Raw genomic sequence first — 24,450 nt, 5'->3', positions numbered from 1 at the left:
CTCGTTACCGGCCCGTTAATGCTCCGTCATGATGAGGAATTTCAGTTTCGGGTCTCTATATTTTTCCACATCTAGATGGCATAGTATCAACTCCACTCCTAGTGCAATGATCAAGTTGTCTTCATCATTTTTAGATTCCCATGTCCTGGACGAGCTCCATATGGTACCGCTATGGTAGTTTCAATCCAAATCCCCTACACAACACAACGAAACTATTAGTAACAATTAGACATTTGGTCAGTTAAAGACCACACATGCATTGCTCTCCCTTACTTTGCTAGGCCTTAGTCGACCCTCTCTCAAGGGGTGTTAGGAGAAAATGGAATTTTTTTTGTCAATGATGGAGTGGGTGATGAGTTCGTGGAGTTACAAAATCATGACATTGGAACCACATATATAACACCCATATGAGTACTATTAATAATTGTAATTCATCTTTTTAATTATGAACAAAACAAAAAATCTAACGAGTGTAGGTAGCTACTAGCGAACCAATAGTCCTACTATGGTCACTAAGTGGGATTAGATGTGGTGCAGCAAATCAGCTTTTTTCACGTGCATTATTAAAGGCAGTGCTGTTAATAAGTGAAGTTGTAGGTCTGTGAGTTTTTGGTCCCATATAAAGCTATAATAACTCAAGGAGATTGGAGTTGATATGGATGGTCACTTCATCTTTACCAAGGCTGTGAAGTACTCGGACAACTATTCGAATCTATACTTGAGTGGCTTCTGTGACACCTTGTCTCGAATTCCACCATCATTTCTAATTTCCGATTGATATTAGTATGTTGTGGACAGCAGCCGGACTCTAATTGGTGGAACCGTTGGCATGTATATGATATTTGTTAGCAGTCAAGTTAGGAAAACAAATAAAATGGTGGACCATAACATCAAATTGGATTTGGTCTCTTTTGTAGACCATAACATTTGTTCAAGAGGCTTTGCATTTTCTCTGCTTGGGTTATTTACCTTTGTTAATTACATTCAATTTAAGAGCCTACACTTGTTCTATTTTTGGGCTCTATCTTATTTTTCCTAAGTCCAATTCATGGCCCAATGCATGTTTCATTAGTTGGCTCTTTCATAAGTTTTGTCAATCGGTCCATTAAATAAGCCTACGCAATGCTTACAATTGGGCTATTTGTTTTTGGTCCACTATTGGTGCACTCTCAAGAGATAAAATATAGAGTAGTATATTTCATCTTCTTTCAATTGGGACCAATAATTCACAATATGTGAAGCAAATCAGAGCTCCATTACCATATAATATACACCAATTCCTGTCAATCTGTCTACTCCATTACCATGTACTAGTACACGAGTTTCAAACTCCAACAAACATGAAAATATTACATGTGCAAATGCAGCACATGTCTGACATCAATATCGAATAGGCATGAAGGAAAAATAAAACAAGTTGGTGAAGCTTTTACAATCTGAAAAAAGTTAATCAACTTCGCAAAACAAGTATGATGTCCATCAATGAGAACTCCAATGTACTCATGGCTCGAAAGTGGGGTTACAAGCTTTCTTTAATCACAGAGGCACATCACGATGGTAGCGCAGCAAGTCCAAGTTCTTCCATAATCAATCCAATGTACTCATATTCTTGAGATTCGTTAGACCGGACAAATGCAATTCACTGCCCCTTATTTTCTTCTCTAGCGAAACACATTGTTGCTTTCAACTTCACAGTGCTTGGCAATTCCATTCCTTTTACAAGATCTTGCACCATAGGAACACCATACTTAGCATTTTCATCATGTCTAGCATCCTTATAGTCAATGGAATGAGTGGTGACATGGATAATTTTGCTAATCGCATCATCTAGCCTTTCCCAATCACCTCAGAATCGGGTTGATTTTGTCCCTCTAGAACTATTACGATCACTGCATATTCCAAAATTGGAACCTAGACATTTTCCTGTTATCGCTCCTGGGATCGGAGGGATGTAGTATATATCCTCACCTTCCCAAGGATAGTTGTTGTATGGATGGTCCACCGAAGAGGAAGCCACAACATTTTCCTTGCCACTCTTTCAATTTGTGGGAGGCTTATTGCACTTTAGTGGTTCCATGGGGACTGGTTCACTAGCCAACTGCATATAGCTACCTGTTCCCATTTTTTCCCACATAGTCAGGGTCTAAATGTCGTATAGGAAGCAACTCCTTAGCAATTGAAGTCCTTATAGTCTCCATTTATCTGTTTATAACAGAAAACAACTAAGGGTTACGGGATGGCCAAGGTCAATATTCTATCATTTACGATGGAGTTCTAAACATTGTATTAGGCATATGTTCGATTGACCAGAACACCACGAGTAGAGCATAACTAAGAAATTGTAAAACGTAATTGTTCGGATTATGTAAAAATTGAAAAAAAATATAAAGATGACGATGTTGTCAGACAAATGAAAAGGAGAGGACCTAATCATGTTCATATCTCTTCCAATTGCTGCTAGTGCTCGTCACTAGCTATGAAGCAATTATTTTCTTTATCCCAACCAAGCGGGGTCTCTGGTTTAGAACACAACCTCCCAAGGTGCAAGAATAAATACCATTGTTTTCTTGAATCTGTGCATTCGAGATTGGCACTATTTACCTGAGACAGACATTTCAAACTTTTCTCTTAAATGGGCTACTAGGACATTATAGTTCTAGTTTATGTTCTTATGAGCATCTCATGTTTTGGTGGTAACCTAATCGACATAGGTCGTAATGAAATTGTAATCCATGGTGGGAGTCCAGTTCACTTTCTCTGCCATTTCTGGTGTAAAAAAGGAAAAATTTGCGGTAAGGATGACATATTAATGGGAGACTTTTGTCAAATAAAATTTCAAACAACCAAATTTGGTACTAGTACATGCATGAGTAATAAAGTCTGTCATAATGAACTTGTAGTGTTGGATTTTCAAACATGGCTTCCTATTGGCAAAGCATATCTTATTAAATGAATTACAAAATGAAGGAGTAGAAACCAGTATAATGCATGCTCAACAAACTTTATATTGCATTTGCCAATGTCCTTGATTAATATTCTTGAACGTTGCACATTAGATGTGTATTTAAGTGGTATAAACATGAACAAACATCAACGAAGCTATATAAACAGCCACAAAATGGTCCAATTGCTGTAAAGTATTTTATTTTGTGATTCACGACTCCCTAAGTTGCAAAACAAGTTCAACAAAAAATGACATATTGGGGAGAAGTACGTGTTCGAATTTAAAGCTTACCAGATAGCAATGGCAACATACCTACTTGTGGTAATTTTCAACACATAGTTGGCAGTTATTGGAGTCACTTGATGAGTATGCAGAGCAATCTGAAGTACAGCTAGTAGGAGAGGCTGCAACATTGAAAAACAAATGAATACAATTTCAACACTACAATAGAGCAATTAAAAAGGATTCGATAGCATACATAGGGAGTCAATTTTGCACTTTCCTCCAAGCATGGAAGAAATTACCAAGCATGACTGCCCTTCAAATTCGTTTACCAATCACAACTGCGTGGGGTGGAAGTAGCAAATAAACTACATGGATGCACTACAACAGTTGGTTCTTGCCAAAACTATAAAGAAAAGTTAATCAAAAGCACAATAACAATGAACTTCCCTAAGAAATGAGACCTTTACTTTTCATAGTGCCTGGTATTGGTTATTAATTGTAGCCCGGATGACTAGTATAATTAAAATGATATGTAAATTCATTACCAATCAGGTGGGAAGCATTCGTCGAAACGCAAGTAATACAAAGACAATTCTGTTGAGAAGGAAATCAGGGTTCTCTAAAACTATAATTATAGAGAACAACTTAGGTTGTTGCTATACCCCAACCCTAGGAGTTTGAAGTCTGACTGCTATAGTAATAACAAACTTTACACAGGTTCCAAATACCACTATCTACATACTTGCCAAAATTGCCTGAGTGGGCATGAATGTTGAGATGCAGAAAAATTAAATTGTAAAGGGAAAAGAGTGACCCATACAACAGCAAATGGATGTTTAATGCAAAAAAATGCATTATTTATTACCTTGAAAAATTTGACATATTTAGCAATAAAAAATAAGCAGCAACAGCAAATGGATGTTTAGCTGAGCCATATTATTAGGATTTGAGATGGAAAATTTATTAGTAGTACCTACCGTTGCCGAAATTTTGTGCACCCTCACACCCTTAACGCGGGAAAAAAAACACAAGTCTGAGACAGATGAATCCACTGTTTACCAATTAGGAACCACTGGTGTAGAGAGTGTTAAGAGGCCAAGAGTTTGAGATGTTTTGAACAGCCGATCCATATAGTTTGAGTAGTCGATCTGGCCAATTGTTTCGCCGACAAGACAGAGAGAGAAATTTCAGTGGTAGAGGACCGAATGTTTTTTTATGGTTGTTGGATTTTATTGTTGTCACTTTTGGCAGATCTACCACGACATTTCTCTCCCTTTTGCTGATTGCAAGCACAATGGTAAGTTAATCATAGCCGCTCATCCATTAGCCACGTGTGTAGATAGCACTATTCATCTATGGTGGTAATGTGGAGACTGACCCAAAAAAGTATCTAGAGCACCACTAAAAGAATCTTGTTTTTGTGTGTTTTTTTTATCCTATCCAAACGATTTCTCACAATTTATTCTTAATAAGTGAAAAAATTACCAATCCAAACATTTTCACTATTTCTAGGGGAACAAAAGTAGTGAATTCCAGAGGATTAAAAAGTTAGTGAAAAGAACAACTAGAAGAAGGCTATATCGACTCTATTTGGATCAACCAATCTGCATTCCTCAAAAATTTATACCAATAGATTTATCCTTGCCTAAAGAAGTAGTATATTGAGTACTTTCTAGAGGCATATTTGTGGTTCATGATACATTTCGTTGACATTATAAATCAGTTGTCTCTTGTTAAACTTCTAGGTTGAAAATGAGGTGCTGAAATGTCATTAGGGAATTAAGATTGTGGTTTCTTTAATGTATCAATTTTTGTATTTAATACTTCTATATGTTGAGAAATTGTATGAAGAATTTGGTTTCTACAAATAAACATAGACTATTATTTAAACAATAGAACTTACAAAAATTTAGAGTTGCTAACGGAAGCTTGAATCTGATGATTATGGAATTCTTCCAAACTTTGTTCTTCTTATTAAAATATTGGAAAGGTACAAGAGTGGTTGAATACAAATGGATTGAATATGAGAGATTGTGATTTTTGCTAACGGGGTTTTTCACAAGAGGATTGCTTGGATTTTCTACCGATGCCTCCGATATCTGTCTTCCATCTTATTTATAGAGACGTCTGCCTTTGCATTTCATCTGAATTTGAATTTCATTTTCTTTTTCTTGAATTGTGGCCGACATCTTTTTTCAAAAGTCGTTTGGGTCTTGTCTGCATGGTCCACAAAATGGATCAAAAGTGGATTCGGATGATCCAGCTGACTCGTCAATTTTGTCAGTTTCTTCTTTCTTGTTCTGCTTTTGTAAATAATTCAAGTATTCTTGGAGCATCTCGGGATTCTGCATCATCTGCTTTATCAAAAAGTTGCTTGCAATTCCCTTGGATGCTATATCTGTCATTCTTTCCTTATCTTTTTGTGGAGTGGTTGGAGTAGGTGTAGTTGTTGGAGTAGTGGTTGGCTGTCTTGTCTTCTTTGGAGTAGTTGTTGAAATAGTAGTTGGCTGATTTGTCCATTTTAATTTGTCTCCGGTAGTCAAGAATCTTATCACGTTTGTTTGATCTCCAAATTCTTGATTGAATCCAGTCCACCATTTGATTTTGAACTCTTTGACTAGTGACATTGGAAGGGATTTTTCTAATTCTTGATGAATTTTGAAACTCCAACAAAATATCCATGGTACTTTGAACTCCATATGGAATAATATTGGTCTTGTATACTCTTCCCCCTTTGCTCTTTTGAGATAAGTCTGAAATTCCATTAATACATTTGGAGGTAATATTTCCTTTTGAGGGCCAAACCATTGCCACCAATGATTGAACCAAATTGGAAATTCTCTGTTATAACTTTCTTTGAATGTGAAGAACCATGAATGATTGAATGGTCTATATAAAAAAGCACGATACCATGCCATTTTATAATCTTGATATATGAATCCATCTGGAATGAATCTGACTGAGAATGATTTTTTAGAATAAAGAGAAGTCCATTCGTTTGGTGAACAAACTTTCTTTATTATGCACTTGGAATGACTGATTATATTTGGATTCTTTTTGTCTGGAATGGGGAATATTTCTACAGATTAAGTATCTGTAAGAATTAATTCGTAATAATCCAAATTTTTTGAAGAATCATCGGGTTGCCAATAACATTTTTGAGGAAAGATTTTTTGGGTAAGCTGATTGAGTGTAGAATATATTGGTATTTCTTGGAATCTGGTTAAAATAGGTATTTTCTGTGGATTTTTCTGAGGATTTTGGTATTTGTTGGATTGGTCTGATTTGAGAGGAAGTTGGAGTACAAGCAGCTTGACTATAAGTCAATGTTGGGAAATCTTGTAGTATTTGGAATCTATTTTGAGTTACAGGGGTTAGACCCATCTCATAATCCTGAGGAGTCTTTGGCCTGGAATTTCCTGCTTTTGAATCCATATTCCTGCAAAATCAGTAAATAACATCTTTTAATTGATTAGATAACTGTCTATTTTGATCCTTGTAATATTGAAGAATTTCTTCATATTGAGGATTTTGCTCATTTCTTCAAACTCTTTGAAGAACTTGAATTCTGATAAGGTTTCTCTGAATTTCTCTCTGTATGAGAAAAACTCTCTCTTTTGGAGTAAGGGTTGCATAAGGGCTTTTGTGTATTTTTACTGTATCATATTTTGGGATCTGATAGACTGGAATGGGTTGTCGTCCGTCTTTAGTCTGAATGGAATACTGATAACCTCTGGATTGCAGAACTGCTTCTTTGTTTTGTAATTTAGGAGAATCTCTTTGGGTTCTCAGGTAGTTTGTATATTCACGATCCATGTCCTTGTAAAAATTCTCGAGTAAGAAAATCTGGAAAGAATTATTTTCTCCTTTAATAAATTCAATTTCGAAATCGAACACAGATAAAATAGCTTGCCATCTGGCAAATATTTGTTTTGAAACTATATTTTGAACATTTTTTTGTAAAATTTCTTTTGCAGATTTACAGTCTATTCTAATTAAAAATTTCTTATTATATAAATCATCTTGAAATTTTGATATACATAAAACTATGGATAAGATTTCTTTTTTAATTGTTGAATAATTCTTTTGAGGGTCAGACCATGTTCCTGAATGAAATCTAACTAATTCTTCTTTTAAATCATCTATTCTTTATTTTAATATTCCACCATATCCTAATTCTGATGCATCTGTTTCAACTATCATGAATGCTTTAGGATGGGGAAGACTTAAACATGGTAATGACTCTATTTTTTTCTTTAAATATTTTATTTTTTGAGTATGTTCATCAGTCCATGGTTTTGGATTTTTCTTTAATCTATTGAATAATATAGAACATTCTTTTTTTAAGTTAGGGAAAAAATCTGCTATATAATTTAAGCATCCTAAAAACTTTTGTAATTGATTTTTATCTTTTATTTCATCTGAAAATTTAGTTGCAAATTCTAAAACTCTATTAATTGGTTTTATTATTCCCTGATATATATTGTGTCCTAAAAATCTAATTTTAGTTTGAAATAATTTCATTTTTGGAGTAGAAACCACTAATCTATTCTTCTTAACTATTTTTAAAAATGTATTTAAATGTTTAAAATGTTGTTCTATTGATTCAGAAAATATTAATACATCATCTATATAAACTATACTGAATGAACTATAAGAATTAAAAATATCATTCATTATATTTTGAAATTCTGACGGTGCATTTTTTAATCCAAATGGCATAACTTTCCATTCATAATGTCCAAATGGTGTTGTAAATATTGTATCAATTTTTGTATTTAATACTTCTATATGTTGAGAAATTGTATGAAGAATTTGATTTGTATAATTATTTTGCTGATAGATTTTTTTTTTATCTTCTAAATTTATAGTGTTATTTGTACTTGATTCAACTTCTCTACCCTTTTTAAAAGGTGAGACTATTATTTCTCCTTGTCCTATATTAATTTTTACTTCTTATAATGGGGGATGTATTGAAGTTAATAATTGATCATCTTTTAATTTTCATTTTTTATACAAATTAGTTTGAACATTTATTTGTGGTGTATTATAAACATCTTTTATTCCTATTTTTGTACTATAGAATGATAGCTAAGTAAAGAAAGGAAAATCAAATTTTTTTTTTTCTAATTCATCTTTCCATTCTAATATTAATTTTTCTTTATATTCTGATTCTAATTGAAAAAACTAAATTCTTTTTTCAATATTTTCTTCATCATCAAAATCTTCTTGTAAATATTTATGATTTATTTTATATGGTTTATTTATAACATTTATTTTTCCTTTCATTTGTGAATGAGTTGGGGAATATTCTGATTGATTTTGATTTATAACTTCTGAAACAGGAGTTTTATATTTAAAAATTGAAGTACTTTCTAAAGGAAAATTTATCTCAGTTGATTCATAATTAGAATGTTTCGGTGGTAGCCAAGAATAAGTTGAATTAGGTCTTTCTCTTAATGATGAAAATCTTATTAGAGTTTTACCATCAGATTTTTCTATAATATCTTCTACATCAGTTTGTTCTATATTTCTGGCTATTTGTGGATTTTGTATTTCAAATTCACTAGGTATAGTTATTTCATTCCATTTTAATCTTTTTGGAGTATAGGTTGTAGGTCTATCTGCATCTACTTGTAATAAAGTTGTCTCTTCTTTAAGAGTTGGAGTCATTATAAATTTAGAATTTAAATGTGAAGATAGAGGTCTATAATATATTCTGTATATTACTGCAAAATTCTTTGTGTGTTTTTCAAATTCATTTTCTTGTAGATGAATATCTAATATGACTGAATTTAAAATATGTGGGTCGGTTAGATCTATTGAAAAATTTGGAGCACAGTTAAAATATATGGGTCCATTACAAACATTTAAATACTATAGAAAAAATGACATTTCAAAAATGGTTTGCTTTAGTAACCATTACAGTAGAAGATTTCAAGAAAACCTATGTAGCTCTAATAGATAGTGGAGGATCTTTAGTAGTTTCTTTCTTCATTATATTTATATTTGGATATTTGTCTATTAATTTGGAAATGCTAAAAGGTTCTATTATCCTTGGCATGATTTATTAGAATTTTGTAAAAAAGAAATAAAAATATTAATAGATAAAGGATTAATAACACTTTCAAAATCACCTTGGAATTGTACTGCATTCTATGTAATGAATCAAGCTGAAAAAGAAAGAGGAGTTCCAAGATTAGTAATAAATTATAAACCATTAAACAAAGTTTTATAATGGATTAGATATCCTATTCCTAATAAAAAAGATTTACTTAATAGATTATTTAATGCAAAAAATATTTTCGAAATTTGACTTAAAATCAGGTTATTGGCAAATATTAATATCACCAAAAGATAGATATAAAACAACATTTACAACACCTTTTGGACATTATGAATGGAAAGTTATGCCATTTGGATTAAAAAATGCACCGTCAGAATTTCAAAATATAATAAATGATATTTTTAATCCTTATAGTTCATTTAGTATAGTTTATATAGATGATGTATTAATATTTTCTGAATCAATAGAACAACATTTTAAACATTTAAATACATTTTTAAAAATAGTTAAGAAGAATGGATTAGTGGTTTCTGCTCCAAAAATGAAATTATTTCAAACTAAAATTAGATTTTTAGGACACAATATATATCAGGGAACAATAAAACCAATTAATAGAGCTTTAGAATTTGCAACTAAATTTTCAGATGAAATAAAAGATAAAAATCAATTACAAAGGTTTTTAGGATGCTTAAATTGTATAGCAGATTTTTTCCCTAACTTAAGAAAAGAATGTTCTATATTATTCAATAGATTAAAGAAAAATCCAAAACCATGGACTGATGAACATACTCAAAAAATAAAATATTTAAAGAAAAAAATAGAGTCATTACCATGTTTAAGTCTACCTCATCCTAAAGCATTCATGATAGTTGAAACAGATGCATTAGAATTAGGATATGGTGGAATATTAAAACAAAAAATAGATGATTTAAAAGAACAATTAGTTAGATTTCATTCAGGAACATGGTCTGACCCTCAAAAGAATTATTCAACAATTAAAAAAGAAATCTTATCCATAGTTTTATGTATATCAAAATTTCAAGATGATTTATATAATAAGAAATTTTTAATTAGAATAGACTGTAAATCTGCAAAAGAAATTTTACAAAAAGATGTTCAAAATATAGTTTCAAAACAAATATTTGCCAGATGGCAAGCTATTTTATCTGTGTTCGATTTCGAAATTGAATTTATTAAAGGAGAAAATAATTCTTTATCAGATTTTCTTACTCGAGAATTTTTACAAGGACATGGATCGTGAATATACAAACTACCTGAGAACCCAAAGAGATTCTCCTAAATTACAAAACAAAGAAGCAGTTCTGCAATCCAGAGGTTATCAGTATTCCATTCAGACTAAAGACGGACGACAACTCATTCCAGTCTATCAGATTCCAAAATATGATACAGTAAAAATACACAAAAGCCCTTATGCAACCCTTACTCCAAAAGAGAGAGCTTTTCTCATACAGAGAGAAATTCAGAGAAACCTTATCAGAATTCAAGTTCTTCAAAGAGTTGGAAGAAATGAGCAAAATCCTCAATATGAAGAAATTCTTCAATATTACAAGGATCAAAATAGACAGTTATCTAATCAATTAAAAGATGTTATTTACTGATTTTGCAGGAATATGGATTCAAAAGCAGGAAATTCCAGGCCAAAGACTCCTCAGGATTATGAGATGAGTCTAACCCCTGTAACTCAAAATAGATTCCAAATACTACAAGATTTCCCAGCATTGACTTATAGTCAAGCTGCTTGTACTCCAACTTCCTCTCAAATCAAACCAATCCAACAAATACCAAAATCCCCAGAAAAATCCATAAAAAATACCTATTTTAACCAGATTCCAAGAAATACCAATATATTCTACACTCAATCAGCTTACCCAAAGAATCTTTCTTCAAAAATGTTATTGGCAACCCGATGATTCTTCAAAAAATTTGGATTATTACGAATTAATTCTTACAGATACTCAATCTGTAGAAATATTCCCCATTCCAGACAAAAAGAATCCAAATATAATCAGTCATTCCAAGTGCATAATAAAAAAAGTTTGTTCACCAAACGAATGGATTTAAATGTGTGAATATTTGGGCAGCGTGCTACTAGCTTGCACCCCCTCTATATCCTTTCAACTTCAGCTTGCATTTAGTAGAGCAATTGTTGCTACGACCTTTTTATTTTGATTATTATCTATTGTACCTCATACTCAAAAAAACTAAATATAGCATCAAATTTTAACTCTATGCTAATCCTAGTTCTTTAAAGAAAAGTGTTAGACATCTTACACTCAAAGGCCTTAATGATTTTTGAAATATTATTTAATCATGTCATTAGATGACTCATATCAGTTCAATATAAAGCATCACCTGCCATGCAATGAATGAATAAGCTGTATGTTAGGTATCATAAGAAACTCATTGCTGTGTATGACCATTTGGAGGAAAGTGATTTCTTGATTTCAAGTAACTCTGACCAAGAAGTTGACACAATATTAGTAATAAAGCATTTGATAGCAACAAGAGTAGCACCACCAAATAGAATCATGCCCTCTTTTTCTAGTTAGGATACTAGAATGGAAATGGACTATCCCATGCTCCCAACAACGGCATTGCACTCACGTTAAACCATCATGTAGTTGGAGAGAAACGTACACATCAATATTAAAAAGAGAGCAAAAGTTTTGAGCTATACACAACTATGAAGTCAAAGGCTAATGAATCTGTCATAGGGGCTATTTCATCATTCTTGAGAACTTATGTTTGGTGCTATTATGTTTATGCTTGATGCAAGTAATGCAGCGAGCTTAGTTACTAGGAATAATGCTTGAACTTAGACCTCTTCCTATCATGCCCCAAATCCGAATCCCTGGACTAGATTTTTAATGTAATACGCCGTATTTATGAGATCTTAGTCCCATAAATACAAGGCATTATGATCATAACTTTAAAATTTTACTAAAATTTAAAACTTACAAATAGTGATGAAATATATACACTTCACTAAATTACATCTATAAAATGCTTTATTCTAACTTTCTAGAATTCAAACATTTATCTAGTTATCTCTTTTACTTATCTTCTAAACCTACACGAGTTAGCTTCTTGATTGCAAGAGAAACTTAAAGAGACATGGGTTGAGCGATGCACACCAACAGATAATATTTACTCCCCTGTCGGATCATATAACTATACATACTATATACATTTACAAATTTGATCACACTATATCACATGCATACATAAATGAAAAATATTTGTTATCTCATTTCATATATTAATAAATATATTTCATTGAAAGTGAGTGGCATATGCATAAGTGGCCTCCGTCTGACGTAACACTTAGTCTTGTAGGTTCTAGATGTGACCCCTGTCAAAGGTGATATAAAAAAAAACATTATATGACATGATTGTATATATTGAACATATTTGCAAATCATAAAATATATCAATCATATCATCTTATTTTATAAACATAGCTCATAAACAAGTACATACAATATCCGACTTCTAAGTACTCAATCTAGAAATTAACCCCCTTCTAGGAGAGCAATCAGGAGATTTCATGACTACTCCTTGATCACATAACATAACTTAAATCAATCGGTTGGATTCTATATCGACTCTCATGACTAACATAACATAACATGCTAAAACTACAGCTCCTATCATTTATTTTATGATTGTTAAGAGATTTTCTTATCATAAATTCAATTCATACGTCACATGCACATTTCTTTCATTTCATAAAGGGAAAAATACACGGAACCCCCCTATGGTTTCGCGAAAAGACACGGAACCCCCCTATCGTTTAGAAACATACACATAAACGCCCTAAACTTCATAACTGAAGTGGAAATAGACCTATAACCGGCTGAGCGAACTACTGATGATGGGTCTGCGAGGTTCTTTTGAAAAGATCGTGAGTTTCATTCCCAATCTACCCTTCAGTTGCTATATAGAAGGCACTACATATTAGGGGAGAATATATTTGAAACTATCAAAGAGTGAAAGGAAAAAGGGAGAAAATCTACTTCTGAGTATATCGAAGTCGTCATGTCCACTTCTGCAAATTTTGGAGGAGGTTTGACAGATCTAAGGTATGAATGGTCTCGATGCTTCTGCAAGAAAAGAGCAAAAATCAAGATCGTGGAGTCCAACAAACCCTCAAAAGGTAGGCTGTATTACATTTGTGAAGATCAATCCTGCTCCTTTTGGGCATGGTGCAATCCTCTAAGAAGGAATGGAATGGGCAATGAATGTACTAGTAAAAGTCCAGAAACAAGATTAGACGAAAGTTCTGGGTTCTCTCCAAGAGTGAACAGTAATGAAGGTATGCTAGCTGTGAACAATGGTGACATTTTGTCGGGGCTACATGCAAAGTTGAGCACGGTTGAAGGCACTGTGGGGATGTTGAAAGTGATAATGATTTTGTCTCTTATTATTTGTTGTTTATCTCTAGTTATTGCTGCTTATAGAAAATAGTAGTTTGGTTAGTGGCAGTATAATGATGTACTAAATAATGTAATGATTTTAGTTTATGAAAAAATTTCAAATTTTGTCATGATTTGTATTCCTGTCTGAAAGAAAGATAATAATCATACAACCTGTTTAGTCATGAACCAACTGTCATGACCACAATCTAATATGATAATATGATAACCACAATCCAATATATAGCAATACAAAACCAACTGTAATTTAGATAGTCATAATATGATAACCACAATCCAATATATAGCAATACAAAAAAGAGCAATAATGCCAATAATGTCATTACAAAAAAGAGCATCACTTACAAAATATGTTAATCCATTATACAATGTCATTACAAAATATGCCAATAATGTCATTACAAAAAAGAGCATCCTGATCCTAATTTTTCTTAAATCTTTTGGATCGAGAACTGGGGTTGTTATCAGTAACTGCAGCAGTGCTGCTTTGCTGAGATACTTGATGCACTGGTGCTTCTCTGGTTGGGGCTGAAGTGGAAGCTGTTCTTGCCCCTCGCTGGGTATTGCTTGCTGGAGCCTGCAACCAGAGTCAAAAATTTATTGCTGGAATAATTATCAAGAGTACATAGTCCAAGAAAAATTCAAGTACTTAAATGTACCTTATACAACTTGGATTTGGGATGAGGAGGTTCCTTACAAGTTCTCCTATTATGGCCAGTTTTTAAACATCTCTTACAGTATACTGGCAACCCCTTTTTGGAAGCTCTTTGTGGATCTCTCGGTTCATCCGGACCTCTTCTTCTAAGTTTTTTAGGTCTCCCAGGTTGTTTCTTCACAAATGGTGGATTTAACAGCTGCATTCCACTATCAATCCAGTGTTATTTGGATGGAACAGCTCCAATGCTATAAGCATATGCCCTCAAGTATGCCTCTTTACTATAGCACTCATCGACATAGTTTTCAACCTTCATCCGCATGCTTTGAATGGCAGAAATAGCATGCACACATGGAATTCCAGTCAACTGGAATGCACCACATGAACAGCTTCTATGTTGCAAGTTCACGACGGAGGTTCTGTTGAAACCATCAACCTCAAATGATTCAATACCATCAAATATAGCAATACAATGTCTGCTCTTCTCTATACTTTTGGCTAGCTTCTCAATAATGTTTGGACACAATCTGCCTCCATATGACTCCATGCCTTGCCTCTTCAATGTCAATCGTTGCATTAGCTTTCTTCTGAAAAATTCAAGAAGAGTCACAATTGGCTCGTCTCTTGCTTTTAAAATGTAGTTGTTGAAACTCTCATTCAAATTGTTGACTGAAATATCAGTCTTAGCAGCCATTCCATAATGTGCTCTAGACCACAAGTGATATGGCAGCCTTTTTAACCAACCAGCAGCAGTAAGGTTCTCTCCATTTTGTGGCTGAGCTATCTCCAAAGCATTCAATGCTCTCTTGAAATCATCACCATTAGTTGCTGATGCAGTAGCCCAAAACAATTCTCTCAGTTCACTGTCTTTGAACTTTGCCTTAAAATTCTCAAACAGATGCCTAAGGCAAAATCTGTGTTCTGCACCAGGAAATAGCTCCTCTATAGCATGTACCAGTCCTTTTTGCCTGTCAGAAATGAAGGTATAAGGCACTACATTGCCCCTTCCAATATGAGTAATCAGTTCCTTCAAAAACCAAGTCCAGCTATTATAGTTTTCTGCTTCAACAATGGCAATGGCTATGGGAAACATATTGTCATTCCCATCCCTTCCAAGTGCTGCTAACAGCTGACCTCCAAAGGGCCCCTTCAAAAAGCAACCATCTAGGCCAATGATTGGTCTACAACCTGCAAGAAAGCCCTTTTTAAGAGCACCTAAACCATAGAATAACCTTTGAAATGTTGCCCTTTCCTCAATAGACCTCCTGTCTATTTGTATAGCTATATGACTGTCTGGATTTGACTGTCTAACCGTGGCAGCATAATCCCACAGCCGTTCATATTGCTCCATATCACAACCTTTGATTGCCTCCCTGGCCTTCCTCTTAGTCCTGTATGCTTTTTTGCCACTTATATTAACCATGAATCTTCTTCTGGCATCATTAATAATGCCATCCAAGCTGCAATTAGGGTCATCTCGAACCTTCTCTTGAAACTTTCTGCTCAGATAAGTTGAGGTTGCATGCTTGTTAGTGTACTCTCTGCCGCAATGGTGCTCTCCCTTTAGTGTTTTGATCTGAAAAGTGTCAGTTCTATTAATTCTGCTTGCATGAATCCTCCAAGAACATCCTTTTGCACATTTGGCAGTTATCCTCCAACTGTCATTGTTGATATATAAAACTTCGTATCCCTCTCTAATGTTCCATTCCACAAGTGCTTCTCTAAATTTTGTAAAATGAGTGAATTTCTTTCCAACCTTTAATTCAAAATTTGGCTTGTTAAACTCCACTGAAGCATTGAAATATGAGTAGTCAGACCCATTTTCATCACCAGAATATAGGAAGTCTTCATCTGCAGTCACAGGTTCATTCCATTCCTCACTGTCAGGGCCAATAGGTTGGTCTCCTCCATGTTGATGTTGTGCTGTGGACTCCTCACCCTGTGCTTCCTCATATTGTTGCTGCTGCTTATTCAAGTCTTCAGTTTGTTGATGCTGTGCTGTAGACTCCTCACCTTGTCGTTGCTGATGTTGTTGCTGCTGCTCATTCAAGTCTTCAGTTTGCTGATGTTGTGCTGTAGACTCCTCACCTTGTGGTTGCTGATGTTGTTGCTGCTGCTCATTCAAGTCACCAATTTGCTGATTTGTTTGAAGTACAGTTGAACCAGCAGTTGCAAAGATATCCTCATCTTCTGCAAATTCTAGACCCTCTCTCAACCAATCCGGATCAGGTTCTTCGTTTCCATCACTGTGGTGCTGCTGTTCATTGTTGACTTGATTCTTCTCAAGTGAGGTTCTGTCAAAGTCACAATGTTGTTCATTGTTGACTTGATTGGTCTCAACAGAGGTTCTGGTTGTTTGCTGAAATAATTTTCTGACAGTTTTTCTAGCTGCTCTCTTCACAGGTTGCACCACAGTTTGTCTCTTCCTTGATGGAGTTTTACCACCCTTTCTTCTGTTTTTCTTAGTTGGTTTGAAGGGATTTTGTGTGCCATCATTAGTTTCTACAGCAGTTGGGCCATCTAAATCATTTTCTTGCCCTCTTGTATCACCAATATATGGTTCAAAACCAGTCAGATCAACAGGATTTTGTGAAGCTCCAGCACCTTTTCTAGTCAGATCTGAATTTAGCTCTGAAGAACCTTCATTGTACGGTAAAGCAAGTGGACCATCATTCGTCACTCTTTCGAATAAGAGCTTACCATCTGGTGAGATAATTTTGAGAGGCGTCTGACCTGCCTCTACATATATATGCATAAAAGGAAGCCCTTCATAACAGGTAGTCAACAATTCTATGTCCACATCATCATTTATTGGGATAACACCTACATCCACATCATGGTCTGGAATGGAATACCAAAATTTTGCACATGCCGCTTCTTTTTCAATTTTGGAGTATAGGTTGAATAATGAAAATGTTGATAACTCATCAGGGTCGCAATTGTGAAACACTCTCACTGAATCACTTGTATACCTAATATTGGGATGATGTATAAACTGCCCACCATAGTGCATGTGGATATCCACTGTCCTAAAAGGATCTGACATGGTCCCCAACCTACATTATTTAATCAACACTTTTAGAATTCAAATATAGATTAATAAACTATATTAAGCTACATCACACTTTCAGATTATAAGAACAATTAGTTATAACAACAATCAAATTATTAAGTGAAATCTGATTTGTAGTCAAATCCAAACCCGACACATATTATTTCCTCCTGACATCAACCACATACTCCAAAAAAGACCCACATTCTCCAAAAAAGACCGACATTCTTCAAAAAAAGCTAAAAAAGTTAAGATCTTTACATTTTTAAACCCCATTTTCTCTGATAAATCACCTAAATATGGGCCACCAACTATAAAAATGACAGATATGGGGTAATGTAGAAAAGGAATAAACAAATTGGAAAAGGATTACAAATCCTAAACATTAAATGGACTGAATATTGAACAATAAGTTCTGATTCTTGCCTAGAAATGTCGAACAAGCTTCACGATCAGATTTCCCCACCAATCTGTCTTTCCCTTCTTCGCAACCGAATGCAGCTTCACGATCAGATACAACCACCAATCTGTCACTCCATTCTTCGCAATAGAATGCACCCACGGCTTTTTCAGCTCAGATTCACGATATTTCAGCAACAATTTAGTATACAAATCCCTTGTCTTAGGGTTTTTTTTCTTACACAGGATGAACGAGAAAAGAGTCAGTTGTTCATTCTCTCTCTCTCTCTATTATAAATGAGGGTATTTTGGGTATTCGACCTGCAGCCGGTAACTCAACCGGTTAAAAAGTCTATTTCCACTTCAGTTATGAAGTTTAGGGCGTTTATGTGTATGTTTCTAAACGATAGGGGGGTTCCGTGTCTTTTCGCAAAACCATAGGGGGGTTCCGTGTATTTTTCCCTTTCATAAAACATGCCACTCACATCGTAATTTTTAGCATATCAAAACATTTCAAATAGATTACATGATCCATTTGCATATAACAAAATAGAACTTGCCTTTAAGAATATATCATATTTAATATTTGAAAATTCAAAAGGATAAGTACCACCTATCTCAAACTACTAACTTGAAAATATCATAACGTGCCTTATACTTGCTTCAAACCTATTGTCAATAACATGTATACCATAATTAGTTCTCATGTCTTAATTTTAAAGCACTTATTTCTTTCTTAAGTAATCCTATAAAACATGTCTGGACTTTCTATAAAACATAATTGAATAGTTTTCTAAAATATAATGGTTCCTCTTCCTAGAAAGTTTCCTAACTTAGAAAGTTCACTTTTTAGAAGATTTTCCAATTTCAAAAGTTTTCCTTTTTTTTTCCCGAAATTATTCTAATTTAGAAAGTTTTTAATCTTTTCAGAAAATTCCCTGATTTGAAAACTTTTCCTTTTTTTTTTCGAAAATTGCCTAAATTTATACATTCACAGAAAAAGCTTTCCATTCTAGCATAAACGGCCCTATGATAGCTTAGATCGAATTTGAGGGTAGATTTGACCTTAGAGCTGAGTCCTTTCAAGAAAAAGCTTTGTTCAAATTTATATTTGGGTTCATGATTTACTTGGGCATTTAACAGAGTTTTTGAGTTCATTTAAACAAATTTGGTCTTTATGATATCGTTGGACTTTTAAAATAAATTCTTTATGGAGTGTAATTAATTTTGGGTCATGACAATAGATTTGGGTTTTTAAAATAATCTAATTTATGAAAATGACTTGCTCTAATTAATTTCGGCATTTTTCACCACATTATTACATTTCGTTGGCTTACTTCTAAAGCGCTTTAGATTCGATTTATCTGATAGGACTAGTTCACGCAAAACCAGTCAATTGTTAAACTTTTGGGCCATAAAGAAATTATAAAATATTTTTATTGCTTTATCATGATTATCTTAGACCTTTAGGGATAATTTCCTAACTGTTGTGCTTTGTAAAGATAGTCCTTTTTATCGATAATAAATTTTATCGTAAAATCTGGACTTTAGTTATACAATTACAGAAAAAAATGTCCCTGTATTAACTTGGTCAATCACAATTTAGTCATTGCATAAGCACTTCTAAAGGCACCAGCTTAATAGTGCCAAAAAAGTGCTTTTTAAACACAATTGGTCAATCGCTAACATTTGAGATCTTATTAATAAAACACATAGACTAATTAAATTGAACCATCTTGAAATCAAACTAAAATAGCACTTTAGACAATGTAATGTTGATTCAAGCTTTAGTAAAACTTGCTCATAGATAATGGGTCCATATCGTGATTCACAAATCAACTTGAAAATCCAAACATAATTCAGCCTTTGAAGATTATTTATCCCATTTGTAACCAACTTCCAATTCTTAGCAAAATGGTTTACATGCCACGGTATTGTTGCTCCCTAGTAAACAATCAGTACATGAGTGACTTTTATGTAAATGCCCTCCTTGAATACAACCAAATGAATGATAGTGTTCTGACTGAATTGAATCTCTTTTAAGACTTAAAAACTTTATGCAAGAATACTATTCCAAATCCTGTCCATATTGGCTAACCTTGAGCGTCTATTGTGCTTAAAGTACGACTGATGGCCCAAAGATTATTTTCCACTGCTGATTGACAAGGCTAAAAATGAGTAGTTGTTGTAAAACTAATAAAATGAGCTACTATAATATCAAGTGAAATATTGGAGAAAGAAGTAGAGAAATGGATAGTGATATTCTTATATTCTAACAAGATACAAAAGTCCTTACAAAGGGTGTCAAAGTACCTCTATATATAGGTACTACAAGATTGAAGGTACATTAATCCTATTAAACACCCACTACTACAAGAATATGAAAAAATCTATGAAACGGTTTCTCCACTACATGAATAGATTTATGGATTGTAACTTCTATACATAATGTAACCATAAATCATGAATTAATCCTCTTAGGAATACAAAGGGACATCCATACTTTTAATTGTTTCATAACACTCCCCCTTGGATGTCCATTACACAACGAATATGTCTCGTTAAAACCTTACTAGGGAAAAACCCAATAGGACCAAAAACCCTAGTGAAGGAAAAAGAGTACACTATTCTTGTGTAATAATTTCTCCCCCTGATGCAAACATCATTTGAGATCTTTTAATCGTCGCATTCCAATATTCTTTGCCAATTGCACTGAGATATAGTACTTCAGGACCAAGTATCTCTTCATCTTCCTCTCACGATCTAAAAGGATCTTTATTAGGATCTAATGATCTGACGATCATTGGAATACTTAATATATGTGTCTTATCCATATAAAATCGCTTTAATATCTTCCGGGTATATGCAGTTTTGTGGACAAAAATTCTACATTTCAAATGCTCAATTTGTAAACCAAGGCAGAATTTTGTCTTTCCAAAATCTTTGATCTCAAATTCTTTTCTCAAATATTCAACATTATTTTGAATCTCTTTAGGAGTTCCAATCAAATTTAGATCATCAACATATACAGCAATTATCACAAAATTTGATCCATTTTTCTTAATAAAAACACATGGACATATTGGATCATTGGTATAACCTTCTTTTGTCAGACATTCATTGAGACGGTTATACCACATACGTCCAGATTGTTTGAGCCCATACAGAGACCTTTGTAATTTAATAGAATAAATATTTTTAGGATTTGATTTGCATGCTTCAGGCATGTTGAATCCTTCGAAGATTCTCATATAAATATTATTTTCAAGATTCCCATATAAATATGCAGTAACGACGTCCATTAGACGCATATCTAATTTCTCATGTACTGCAAAACTTCACAAGATATCTAAATGTAATAGCATCCACTACAGGTGAATACGTTTCATTATAATCAAATCCAGGCCTTTGTGAAAATTCTTGGGTTACAAGTCTTGCTTTATATCTCACAATTTCATTTTTCTCATTTTTTTTCTCACAAATACCCATTTATATCCTACTGGCTTTACACCTTCAGGTGTTTGGACTACAGGTCCAAAAAACTTTTCTTGTAGCCAGTGAGTCCAATTCAGATTTGATCGCATATTTCCACTTTGGCCAATCATTTATACACCGACATTCATCAACCGATCTAGATTCATGATTTTCATCAACTTTTATAATATCAAGTGCTACATTTTATTAGGCTCCAATTAAATTTTTTTTTTTTATGATTTCATTCTCTTCAGAAATTGACTCTTCAGGAGCAACCTCTTCAAGAGGTTGAATTTTGTCATGACATTTAATCTCCGGAAATATTTGAAATCAATTTATACCTTATTTAGGTAGGCCGGTCTTAAATTTATTTGTAGCACTTGTGCATGTCCTTCAGGGACATCAATTTTAATCAAGGTATTTCCTGCAGGAATAGTTGATTTAATAATTCTTCTGGAGTCGATATATATCTGACAACCGGTTTGCAATTTTCTGCAAATGAATAATTTCTTGAACTTTCAGTTCACATTATTTTGTATAAGGATCGAGGAAATCCAATTTTTCAGGTGATTTCCTTTCGGTTGATTTCTTCCCCCCCTAATGTCCGGAATCATAACTCATCAGAATAAATAAATCATTTAATAGATCATTCATCAAATATTTTACGATATTTAATCGTAAAAAGTGATTCATACCCGACATAAATTCTAAATTTCTTTTGGAGCCATATATAATATAAATGGGGTATGTATAAATACTTGTCGACTCTCAAATATTCTCACTTTTGTCAAATCATATATCCATTGGGATCAGTAAACTTCTGGTTTGCTGCAATTGATGATTATAAATCAAAATGAGAATGAAGACAACTATATCGATAACCATTTCTCTCTCGAATGGTTATTATAATATAATTAACCTTTATCTCACTTGATTTCTAAATATGATCTTTATTATTGTCTCATTTAATGTCTCAATTTGATATCCATTTCAACGGATATTCAAATTCAATAAATTTTTCGAGACATGGTAAAAAGTAGTACTTTATTCATGATAAACTTTTCTTCTACAGGGAGAAATATAGTAGTGGCTCTTCTGGAGCTTTCAATCACTTAAGCACTAACACTAATTGTGTTTGTCTCTTTTGTTGAAAAATAATGTATATAGTAACACTTATTAATGAGACACATATCATTATTACCATAATTCTTATGAGACAAATATCATCACTATAATCCTTTGATCCCAAATGTTTAACATCTATTTCTTCTTCGGGAAGAAAAACTAATTAAATCAATCATCATACACCTTCAGGGTGTTTAAAGAAATTGGCCATGTGAAAATGCTATTATAATTTTGATTCGTCAAATGTACTTCGGGACATTTATCTTCAGAATTCTTATTTTCTTGTCCTTATCATTATTATCCCACTTTAAGTGGTAACTTTTTTTCTCTTGTCATGGTAAAATATATATTTACCAAAATCATAATCATGGCAACAACCATAACTAATAAATTGAAATTTAATCGCATTCACTTCTGGGAATGAAGTAGAATTAGCATGCAAATATGCAATAAGTACAAAATACTTCTCAAAATTTCTCTTAATATTGCTACTACAGGAGCATATTCGAGAAACCAATTGTGGAGAATATCATTTTCAATTAAGAAATAATTCTAAACATAATAAAATTGTGTACTTGCAGCCATAAGTAAATTTATCATATCAGATTTTGAAATAATGACCATTTTCTGGTGGCCAAATATTTTCGTTAAAGAACGACCATCTTCAGGTGATCGAATCTTTTTCTTTAAATATTTCAAAAGACAAGTAGATCCTCAAATATAATTGATTTTCTATAATAGCATCTCCAAAATTCATTACATCAAAATATAAGTATTTATAATAAATAGTTTTAAAGATAAATAAATAAAATTAAAAGGAGAAATATTACCTCAAAGATGTCAACCAGTATATATTTGTGTTTAGTAATTGTTCAGCAATAGGCACTTGTATTTTTTGATCATTCAAATGTTAGCCATAAGAAATTGAAATAAATTTGTGAGTTAGAAATTTACCTCAGAATTTACTTGAAGAAATGTGAGCAGAATTTCAGCAAAATCTTGTATTTCACTTTTGTTCAAGGTAGAGCCGCCATTTTCACCTTTTGCTCAAAAGTAGAGATTCGTGCTGATAACGTGTTGTAAAACTAATAAAATGAGCTACTATAATATCAAGTGAAATATTGGAGAAAGAAGTAGAGGAATGGAGAGTGATATTCTTATATTCTAACAAGATACAAAAGTCCTTACAAAGGGTGTCAAAGTACCTCTATATATAGGTACTACAAGATTGAAGGTACATTAATCCTATTAAACACCCACTACTACAAGAATATGAAGAAACTTATGAAACGGTTTCTCCACTACATGAATAGATTTATGGATTGTAACTTCTATACATAATGTAACCATCAATCATGAATTAATCCTCTTAGGAATACAAATGGACATCCATACTTTTAATTGTTTCATAACAGTAGTAGAGTTTTGTGTGTCTCTGTTGGGTTCGATAGATTAGAAGAATGTCATTGTCATTAATCTCTAATGAGAGAAATCAGTGTCATTAATCTGTGATTTGGTACTGATTTGTGATGAATGGTGGATACCTTCAATTACTGGAGACTTTAGAGAAAGACCAAAATTTTGTGGATTCATAGGAATTTCTCTCCCAATATTACATCAACAGGCGACATCGTTTTTGGATTCGAATGGAGGTTACCACTTACCATGCAGTGGAGATTTGTAATTCTCTTTGCTAACCTTTTTTTTTTTTTTCGGAAAACTGGGTGTGATGTAGCCTAGGAATTAATAGCCCGTCAAAAATCTTCAAAAGAGAATTAATTGCTCTCAAACTTACTTACTTGGTGTGGCGTAGCCTAGCAATTAAAAAATCTTTGGGAGCAATTTTTTTTTTTTTTTTGGAAAGACTCATCTAACAATTTTTTTTTGGAAAATATATGGGATATTATTTTGTTATTAGAATTTTTTTAGAGCAAATTAAAAATTTTTAACTCACTACTGATTCTTGATCCAATTTATCAAACTAAGATTTGGATGATAATAGGATGTTGGACTTAAAAAATCAATTCTCAAATTACCCAATTTTTTTTTATC

The 24,450-nt window shown here is 33.1% G+C and overlaps 1 long non-coding RNA gene across 2 annotated transcripts; it reads right to left on the bottom strand.

Moving 5' to 3' along the window:
* Positions 1-1,225: 1,225 nt before the first annotated feature.
* On the bottom strand, positions 1,226-4,462 carry LOC140035253 (uncharacterized). Of its 2 annotated transcripts, none has more exons than XR_011839245.1 (3): positions 4,147-4,462; positions 3,236-3,348; positions 1,226-2,202 (listed from the first exon to the last, which is right to left on the bottom strand). It is a non-coding gene; the product is annotated as an uncharacterized lncRNA (long non-coding RNA). The 2 variants fall into 2 exon arrangements; XR_011839244.1 differs by having other exon boundaries at positions 3,257-3,348; positions 4,147-4,457.
* Positions 4,463-24,450: the final 19,988 nt, after the last annotated feature.

This window comes from Coffea arabica, chromosome 2c (assembly GCF_036785885.1).
Source record: "Coffea arabica cultivar ET-39 chromosome 2c, Coffea Arabica ET-39 HiFi, whole genome shotgun sequence".
Taxonomy (NCBI): Eukaryota; Viridiplantae; Streptophyta; class Magnoliopsida; order Gentianales; family Rubiaceae; genus Coffea; species Coffea arabica.
This window is presented reverse-complemented; position numbering and strand designations above follow the sequence as displayed.